Source organism: Bos javanicus, chromosome 29 (assembly GCF_032452875.1).
Source record: "Bos javanicus breed banteng chromosome 29, ARS-OSU_banteng_1.0, whole genome shotgun sequence".
Lineage (NCBI taxonomy): Eukaryota > Metazoa > Chordata > Mammalia > Artiodactyla > Bovidae > Bos > Bos javanicus.
The window spans coordinates 44,557,080-44,567,725 of NC_083896.1; the positions used below are offsets into that span (position 1 = coordinate 44,557,080).

The window sequence follows — 10,646 nt, forward strand, 5'->3', positions numbered from 1 at the left end:
CAGAATGATCTAATTTGTGTAATCTTGAAGGTGGAGCTATTTTTGAAAGAGAACAGAAAAATAATGGAAGCTTTTGCTTGCGAATGCCAGACTGGATCTTGCTGACTTAAAAGGAAAAGGGCTCAGTTAGATCTTGTAGTTTGAACTCCTGTTTCCCTCTTGTTCTGCTCACCATGTCTAGGTAATATTTATAATAGATACATTTAGGTAATTACTGTTGAAAATGGTAGCTGAGTTTTTCTTTTTTTTTTTTTTTAAACGTTCTAGATAAGTACTTTACTTGAGATTTAGGTAATGTGAGTAGTATAAAAGAACAGTTATCAAATGCAAGAATTAGGATTCTCTTTACAGTTATTTGATGGTTTGCAACTGGTTCTCAACACTTCAGATTTTATGGCCCCTTTTCTATCCTGAAATGAAATTTCCCAGATAATAAGATTTATCAACATGTGTACAGTGTCTTAACTGCAATATAAAGGAAACATACAAGGAAAGCTGTCCTGTAATACAGCAAGCATTTCCATATGTAGATTCTCCGGAGACATGGGTAGGTGTTCACCGCACGTTGGAAACCATTGCTGTCACCTGCTTGCACATGGGCTGTGGATGCGGCACCTGTAAGTAGAGACTGATTCAGTGTACCCTGTGGGGACCTCATGATACGTGGCTATATCACTGGTGACATGGTTTTCTAAAGTGGTGAATAAATCTTCATCAGATTCTATACAAAACAAAATACAGTCTTTATTTACAGTAGTTACATTGGTTACATTTCTGGAAAATTCAGTGTATATTGATTGGTGGAAAATTAGTGAAGCTTCTATGTAAAATCTATTTAAATCTTAGGCTTAGAACATTATAAACTGCTTTTTATTTTCATACGTGTATGTCTGGAGACACCAAAGGCAAATGTATTATGAAGCTAATGAAACTTAAGCTTCAAGGCCCTTTATGTGTGCGGGCTACTTCCATGGCCCTATACCTGACTAAAAAAACCTTTTTATTGAAAAAGTATAACGTATGGTAGTCCTTAGAAAAGAATACACATCATCAGTACAGTTGATGAGTTTTTACAAACTGAACATACCTGCAAAATTAGCACCCATTTCAGGAAACAACACATTACCAGCAGCCCAAAACACTACCTTGTCCGCCTCTGCCCGTACCAAAGATGACTAACATCCTAACTTGTAAACGCGTAAGTTAGTTCTGCCTGCTTTGGTTCACTCTTTTTTTTTTTTTTTTGCATGTTCCAAATGCTGCCACTTTTTGAAAAATTGGAGTGTAATTGCTTTGCAATGTTATATTACTTTATGCTGTACAACAAAGTGGATCGGCTGTATGTGTGCATGTATCCCCTCCCTCTTGGACCTTCTCCCCCCGACCCTGTCCCACTCCTCTAGGTCATCACAGCACCGAGCTGAGCTCCTTGTGTTATACACCAGGTTCCCACTAGCTATCTGTTTTAGACATGGTTCAGTTCAGTTCAGTCGCTCAGTCGTGTCCAACTCTTTGCGACCCCATGAATTGCAGCACACCAGGCCTCCCTGTCCATCACCGACTCCCGGAGTTCACTCAAACTCACGTCCATCGAGTCGGTGATGCCATCCAGCCATCTCATCCTCTGTCGTCCCCTTCTCCTCCTGCCCCCAATCCCTCCCAGCGTCAGAGTCTTTCCAATGAGTCAGCTCTTCACGTGAGGTGGCCAAAGTACTGGAGTTTCAGCTTTAGCATCATTCCTTCCAAAGAAATCCCAGGGCTGATCTCCTTTAGAATGGACTGGCTGGATCTCCTTGCAGTCCAAGGGACTCTCAAGGTCTTCTCCAACACCACAGTTCAGAAGTAGGGTAGGTATTAATATATCAGTCCTGATCTCCCCGGCGGTCCCTCCCTGTTCCCTTTCTCCCCTTGTGTCCACATGTCTGCATCTCTATTCCTGCCCTGGAAATAGGTTCATCTGCACCATTTTTTTAGATTCCACATATATGCATTAACATACAATACTTGTTTTTCTCTTTCTGACTTACTTCACTCTGTTTGATAGTCTCTGGGTCTATCGACATCTCTACAAGTGACCTAATTTCGTTCCTTTTTATGGCTGAGTAATATCCTGTTGTATATATGTACCACATCTTCTTTATCCATTCATCTGTCGATGGATATTTAGGTTGCTTCCACATCCTGGTTGTCGTAAATAATGCTGCAGTGAACATTGGAGTACATGTGTGTTTTTGGATTATGGTTTTCTCAGGGTATATGCCCAGCAGTGGGATTGCTGGATCATATGTATGGTTCTCCTGTTTTTAGTTTTTCAAGGACCCCTCCGTACTGTTCTCCATAGCAGCTGCACCAATTTATGTATCATGTCTTTTTTTGCTCACCATAATGTTTGTTTGCCTGTGGTTGCAGCTCATATATTTTTGTTGCTATATTGTATTCCATTGTTTGAATGTATCTCAAGTTATGTAATTACTGGGCTAGTCATGTGGGAGATTTCCCATGTCGTGTATAGAGCTACTGTGGCCATTCCTACCCATTTGCTGGAGGTGATAAGCACCCTCGTACAGTTTGTTTCATTTCTTTGGAGTAGATAACCAGGAGTGGAATTAATGGGCCGTGTGAGTTCCAGGTGGGCCACGTCTCCAGCATCAGTTGCTGTTGGCATTTCATTTTAGTTGTTCTGCTCTGGAAGTTGCCCCCATGGTGTTAATTTGCATTTCCCTGATGATGTTGAGAACCTTTTTCTAAGCTTTCCAACTGTCTGGTATCCTCTTTTATGAACTGTCTGTTCAGGTCATTTGCCCATTTTTTTATCGGGTTGTCTTTTTTATTGACTCGTAGGAGTTCTTTTTCTTACAAATATCTTCTCATACTCTGTGGGTTTCCTTTTTACTCTTTCAGTGGTTGTTTGGTGAACACAAGTTCTTAATCTTCAATCCGCCCAATTTATACATTTTCTCCTTTATATTTAGTGTCTTTGCTGCCCTATTTAAGAAATCTTTTTTTTTTTTAATTTTTAAAATTTATCTATTCGTTTATTCTTGACTGTGCTTGGTCTTTGTGCTGCCCAGGCTTGTCTCTAGCTGTGGCAAGTGGGAGCTACTCTGTAGTTGTGATGCACAGGCTTCTCATCATGGCGGCTTCTTTGGTTGCAGAGCACGGACTCTAGGCATGCAGGCTTTGGTGGTTGCAGTTCCTGGGCTCTAGAGCACAGGCCCTTGCGACCCACAGGCTTAGTTGCTCCGAGGCAGGTGGGATCGTCCCGGACCAGAGGTCGAACCCATGTCTCCTATATTGGCAGGTGGATTCATTATTACTGAGGCACCAGGGAAGTCCCCTATTTAAGAAATCATAGTCCATTCAAGATCATGAAGATATCCTCTAATATTTTCTTCTCAAGCTGTATTATTTTTCCTTTCACGTTTAGATCTACGGTTCATCTGAAATTGAGGTCTACGTGTGAAGTGAAGGGTTAAGATACATTCCTCCCACAGGGATCTTCCATTAACCTTCCACCGTTTATTTAAAAGATCATCTTTTCAATGGAAATGTTCTGTCTTGATTATGATGGTGCTTACACATTTGTCAAAACTCATGAAACTGTACTCTTGAAATGGGCGAAGCTTATTATATTAAAGTTGAAAATAAAACTAAACTGAAAAAGAGACCATCTTTTCCACTGTGTGTCACCTTGATTGTAAATTACGTGACAGCTCACGTGTGAGCCTATTTTTAGACTTTCCGTCTGTAGGGTCAGTCAGGTCGTGTATGCCTGTACCAGTGTCCCCGTCTCTGTTCCTCCGTCCTCACAGTAGGCCTGTTACTGAGTGATGTAAGTCTTTAGCTGTGTGTTTCTTCATGATTGCCTTGACTGATTTTTGCTCTTTCTTCCCTTAAACGTTTTAGAATCAATTTTTCAACTTCCCTGAATTCTTTTTTTTTTTTTTGAGAATTTTATTAGGATTGCATTGCTCTGTGGATTAATTTGGAGTGAACTGAAATCTTTAAAGTATTGGGTCTTCCAATCCATGGATGTGTCATGTCCTTCCATTCAAATATTTAGATCTTCTTCCATTGATTTTGCACTTTTAAGATAGAAGTATTGTAAATCTTTCATCTAGTCTAATGTATTTAATATTGTGAAATCTGAGCTCTAACTGTGATTTTGTGTGCTTTCCTTTAGAGGACCCTCCAGCTTGTATAAACTTTGGCCCTAGAAGACCTGGTTCTGCCCCTGGTTAGAACATTTCCACTTACATGAATGTCGGAAATTGTGTAGAAAGGTAGTCATTTCTTAACTGTGCAGGACTCAAAGGAATTGTGGGTCGGAGGAGGCCTGGTATTCTTGTTTTTTTCCACCACTGAACGTCAGTGGAGTCCTTAATCCCTGTGACAATCCAGAAGGCCCCCTGGGGACATGTCACCACCATTATATTCCAGTTATGATAGTCCATGAAGTAAGTGGGTTTGACTTTTTTGTTTAAGGAAGAGACCTAAAATAAGCCAGCAATTTTAATGATGTCATCCCTAATCTAGACCTTAAAAATTAGCAAATGCTTAATCTTCACAGACTCCTATTTATATAGATAGACTGGTAGAGTGGATTGAACACTGGACTTGGAGCCAGAAGAGTTAAGTCCTGCCTTGAACAACAGCTGTGATTTGTTACTATTTGAGTCTCCATCTCATCAGAATGGGCAGAAGTAAAAATGACTGTCGAGCTGACTACCTAGGGGTGTTGGGAAGAACAGATGAGCTATCTGTAGATACCTTCTAAATCTTCGAGCACTGTGGAAAAGCCCTTGAGTTTGTCTGTGAGTTTGCTGCCTGGTTTTTGCTGGGACTGTAGGCGTGATTACCAAGGTGAAGTCTCTTGAACAGTGTGAATCCGCCCAGTCTGGGGTTCTATGAGTGTGATCACTTTAGAGATAACTTGTTTATGGAAAGTGGTGTTTGGTTTTTAAAAGGCGTGTGTTTATAGGAAGGCAGCAAGAATACTACTCTGCTGGGATTCCTATGTCTTAATTCTGGTTTTCAAAAAGAAAGTAAGCAAACCACTCACTTTGCATTTCCTTCGTCAGCTTACTGCTTAGAAATGCTGGGAGTATTCTGGTAGAATTTAAGCAAATTTTATGTTCCTCATTGAAAGTTTCCATGTGAATTTAGGTGATACATTATTATAGTCAAATTTTCATGCATATTAATACACTATAACCCTGGGCTTCCAGCCAAAGGATTGAGAAATCCCTGGCCTGTTACTGGATGGAAAGGTGGTAAGATTTTGGAATGTTGTGAGAGAAGAAGGATTCTATCTATGCAGTTTTAATAAGGAATAGACTTAATACTCGTATGATACTGAATTACAGTGTAATCTCCTCACTTCCCCCATGACCTTAAGTCTCTGTAGTTAGTATTGCCTCTGGAGTGCACCTTCTCATACACACAGGTGCTTGCTTTCTATTTATTTTTTTATGTATTTTGCCACACCTCGCAGCAGGCGGGATCTTAAGTTCCCTGACCAGCGATCGAACCCATGACCCCTGCAGTGGAAGCATGGGGTCTTAACCCCTGGACCGACCGCCAGAGAAGTCCTCAGATGCTCGTTTTAATTACATTTTGGTTTCACTTGAAGTTTCAGCATTTGATTATTTTCCAGTCTGGTTTTATTTTTTAACTCGTCCACTTCCCCTTACTAGTTTGTTTTCCCTAGTTGTCGTATTTATTTCTAGTCAAAGTTATGCACATATTTTAAGAGAGTCAAGCAGCTCTACAAGGCTTCTTTCAAAAGCCGTCTTTGGCTATTATCTGGTGAATTCCAGATGTGGAAGATGGTTTAGCTTGTTCACCATCACCTCATTCTCCCAGTAAAATTGTAATTTTGGTCAGACGATTCTTCAGGGCTTGTGTTATTATAATTCTAGAAAGGAAAGTCACTGTTGTGCTTCGTCGCCAACTATGATTTGCCTTTCCTGGTCAACGTTTCGATTTCCCAAGCATTCATAGTCATCTTTTTTAGGTTTGTTTGATGACAGCTACTGTTAACTGGACACGTAATATGTACCGGGTGCTGCGCTAAGTGCTGTCCGTGTGCTGGTTCGTTCAATTGTCGGACAGGTGGAGGTGTGCAGAGGGTCAGGTAACTGGCTGAGGAAAGCGACATAGCCGGAGTTCAGACCCTGGCAGTCTGGCCCCAGAACCTATACTCTAAGCTACTGTGCTGCACTTTTTTCACTTTCTATTAATATGCACTTAAACATTTTTAAAAATCGAGTTAAAATTTGAATGTAGTGAATTGTACAGATCTTGGGGTTATACTTGGATGAGCTTTGACAAAAGTATACATTCATGTAACCAGCACCTTAATCAAGAACGTCTGTATCACTTCCAGTCAGTCCCCACCTCTCATAGGCAATTACTGCTCTGGTTTATAGTGTCATAGATTATGTTTGCCTGTTCCTGAGTCTCATATAAGTGAAATCATAGACTACATATTCTTGTGTTAACCTTCTTTTTCCAGATGCATCCACATTGTGTGTTAGTGGTTCATTCTTTTTTATTACCAGGTAGTATTTCATTGAAGCAAATATTAGAATTTATTTATCTGTTCTCCTCCTGATGGAAAAATGTTTGCAGTAGTTTTTTTTTTTCTTTTATTTAAAAAATTTATTTATTTTTACTTATTTATTGGCTGCACCATGAAGCGTGTGGGATTTTCAATTCCCCAGCCAACGATTGAACTTGTGCCCCTTGCATTGGAAGGCAGAGTCTTTTTTTTTTTTTTTTTTATAGTGAAAACTTTTATATTTGGAATTAGCCAGCTGGACTCAGTTTAGATGATGCCAATTTTGTTGGCAACATCCAAAGCATCATAGTCAGGAGCCAGTCGAACATATGCCTTCTTCTCTCTATCAGGCCTGATCAGAGTATTGACCTTAGCCACGTCAGTGTCATAGAGCTTCTTCACAGCCTGTTTAATTTGGTGCTTGTTGGCCTTGACATCCACAATGAATACCAGTGTGTTGTTGTCTTCTATTTTCTTCATGGCTGACTCGGTGGTGAGGGGGAATTTGATGATGGCATAGTGGTCAAGTTTGTTTCTCCTAGGGGCGCTCTTCTGAGGATATTTGGGCTGCCTCCTGAGCCGCAGTGTTTTGGGCCGCCGGAAGGTAGGCGACGTCCAGATGTTTTTTTGTGGCTGTGGACACCTTTCAACACTGCTTTCTTGGCCTTCAAAGCCTTTGCTTTGGCTTCAGCTTTAGGAGGAGCAGGGGCTTCCTTCTTCGCCTTTGGCGCCATCTTCATGAAAAGGGGAAGGCAGAGTCTTAACCACTGGACCTCCAAAGAAGTCCCGGCAGATTTTGGCTTTTATTTATAAAGCTGCTGTGAATGTTTGTGTGTAGGTCTTTTGTGGAGTTACACTTTCCTTTCTTTGTGAGTAAATCCTTAGCAGTGGAATGGTTTATCCTTAACTTTATGAGAAACTGCTGGTTTATAAAAGGAAGTGGTCACTTAACATTCTCACTTACTGTGGCAGATTCTAAGGTGGCCCCATGATCCCTGTCCCCTGGTATTTATGCTTTAGTGTGACCCCTCCCTTTGAGAGTGGGTGGGATGTGTGACTTGCTCCTTCCTAATAGAAAATGACAGAGGTGATGGAATGGACGTGACTGTGTTACCTCACGGGCAGCTTCAAGTCCACAGGCAGCAGGAAATGTGACCCCCGGTTCAGGAACCCATGAAGAACTGAATGTTCTTCATTGCCAGCAAGCAGGTGAGCTTGGATACAGATCCTGCCCTGCTCAGGCCTCATGTGAGACCACAGACCCAGTGGGCATCTTGATTGGCACCTTGCAGAGGACTCAGCCCAGCCACACATGGGCTTCTATCCCACTGAAACTGTGAGATGTTAACATGTGTCATTGTCAGCTGCCACATTTGAGGTCATATTGTTGTGCAGCGGTAGGTAACTCATACAAACAGTGTACAGAAGTTCCTGTTGCTCTACACTTCCACCAACATTTCATTTTGTCAGTCTTTTTTAACTTTAGCCATGCGAACAGATCTGAGATGTTCGCTCCTTGTGGTTTTAATTTGCGTGACTAACTGGATTTCCCAGGTGGCTCAGTGGTAAAGAAACTGCCTGCCAATGAAGGAGACTTAGGTTCAATCCCTGGGTCTGGAAGATCCCCTAGAGAAGGAAATGGTAACCCACTCTAGTATTCTTGCCTGGAGAATTCCATGGGTAGAGAAGCCTGACAGGCTACAGTCCGTGGGGATCACAAAGAGCTGGACACAACTGAGCAACTAGCAGTTAATTATATTTACATCTATATTTCTATTTTACCACAATTTATTCTATGCTATTCTTATAAAAACAGAACAGCTTTCTCTAAATTAGTCTTTATGAGCCATTTGAGACTAAGTTATGTATATGATTCCCTCTTTTGCGAAACATTCCTCCGAATCAAGTGCACTCCTAAATAACTACTGCATTCCCTCTTAGGCAGGTTGTTAGCATCAATAAAACCCTCCTCTCCAGTCCACAGACCCTGCTCACATTTTGCCCGCTGCCCAGCAGCACCTCCTTTTGGTTTTGGCCCAGGATCCCATCATGGAACACGCATTGGGTCTAGTTGTCAGGTCTTTTCGTGTCCTCCACTCTGGGGTAACCCCTCCATTCTTTCTTGTCGTTCATGTCCTCAGCAGCTGTATGTTCAGGAGGATGATCTGCAAGCTGACTCTATTACTGTTGCCTCGTGCCCGGTCTCAGGTCGTGATGCTTCGATGTTCTCAGTCCGTCCCATCATAGAGCACATGGTGTTAACTAGTCCCGTTACTGGTGATGTTAACCTTGATCATCTGGTCATGTTGGTGTCTGCGTGGCATCTCTGCTTTTTCTGCTTGTAAAGGCATTGTTTTTCTTTTTGTAACTGATGAGTATTTTGTGTGGAGACAGTTTAAGATCAGGTCAATATCCTGTTTTTCATCAGACTTCAAACTTACCAGCCTTAGTGTCTTGCCTGAATCAGCAACAACTGTGTGTTTGCCAAATGGTGTTTTTTTGTTTCCATTATTCCTTCTACATTTATAAACTGTTCTGTTGTAAGGGTAAACCTTTCTCGTCTCCTTCCTTCCTCCCTCCCTTGCTCTCTTTCTTCCTTTCAGTATAGACTAATGGATTTGTGATTTATTCATTGTGTTGTAATTTACTAGTATTATGATTTATTTTGATGCTCAGACTACCCCAGATTTGGTCAGTAAGAGCTGTTTCAGGCTGTTGCCCTTTTGTATGTCCTTTGTATTCTTTGAACACTTCTAATTTTTCTAGAACAAGATGTTCCATGCTTATCTTGTGTTTCCCCTGTCCTGGCCCAGGAATCAGCCATTTCTCTAAGGAGTCCTGGTTCTGTTAGTGGAGGTTGGCATTTAGAAACCAAGATCAGGAGTTTGTGGTGCTCACTGTTACAGGATGTCATTGCTTCTAGATCTGCTCAGAAGATGGAGCCTAGAAATGTGTGTATCTACAGCACATACCGCGCACGCGCACGCACACACACACACACACACACACACACACACACAGAGTTTCTCTATTTCTGTAGAAAACCTGGATTTTTATTTTTTTTTTAAACTATAAAATACCCTGAGTTGAAACTAACATCTTCAATTCCCATATAATACCTCAGGCTGCTCTCCAGCCCTGCCCCTTTCCATGTTTGCTAGTGCCTTTTCCAAGAGTGAGAAGTCTGGCTTTCATTATCCTCAATATATTTACTTATTTGCTGATTGTAAGTGATCTCCCAACTCCCCTGGCCTTCTCCCCGCTCTGCCGCGTCTGCACCCTGCCCCAGCACACCCTGGGTCCTCGAGCACTCGCAGGGAGAAGTTGGGGAACAGGGAGCCTGGCAGTAGACTTCTTAACCTTGACACTTAAGACAGCAGAGGTGGAAAGGGAGAAGCAACCCAGTTTACTCCATAAAATCTTAAATAGTATTTGTCCCAGTTATTTACTCTTGTGTGAAAAAAAAAAAAAAAAAGAAGCCACTCTGAAAGTTAGCTGCTTAAAATTTGAACAGTGTTCTTTGGCACACAGATCTGCAGTTTAAGCTGAGCTCAGCAAAGATACTCCGCTCCACTCGAGGTTAATTGGGCAGCTTGGAGGCTGGGGCTGCATCTGGCGCAGGCTCTTTCCCTCACTGTCCGACAGCCTGGGCTGCTGCTGGGACGCGTAGAGGTGGCCTTCCCGTGTGCCTGTTTGGCTTCCTCACATCGAGGTGTCTGGGTTCCCAGGGCTGGCATTACCAGAGACAGAGAGAGCCAGGTGGAAGCCGTATTGCCTTTGCTCACATGACCTGGGACATTACAAGCGAATCACTAAACCCAGCTCATATTCAAGGGGATCTTTGTTTTCTGCCTTTTCATGAGAGGACTATCAAAGAATTTTTAGACGTGTTTTAAAACCAGTTAAGTATTGATATTAAAATCTTTTCTGAATGAGAGATTCTTTCATTCGTACAGTTGAGTTTTTTTTAGTACTTTTCATTCATTTTGTTTAAAAGTTAAAAAATATATCTATATATGCTTTTTCGGGTGTGCTAAATCACTTCAGTCGTGTCTGACTCTCTGGGACCCTATGGACTGTAGCC

The 10,646-nt window shown here is 41.8% G+C and overlaps 1 protein-coding gene and 1 pseudogene across 1 annotated transcript in view; one reads left to right on the forward strand and one right to left on the reverse strand.

Annotated features, from left to right (window-relative positions):
* Window positions 1-10,646, forward strand: part of PACS1 (phosphofurin acidic cluster sorting protein 1) — a 149,822-nt gene that overhangs the window by 14,304 nt on the left and 124,872 nt on the right. The window lies entirely within an intron of this gene.
* On the reverse strand, window positions 6,762-7,307 carry LOC133241482 (large ribosomal subunit protein uL23-like; annotated as a pseudogene).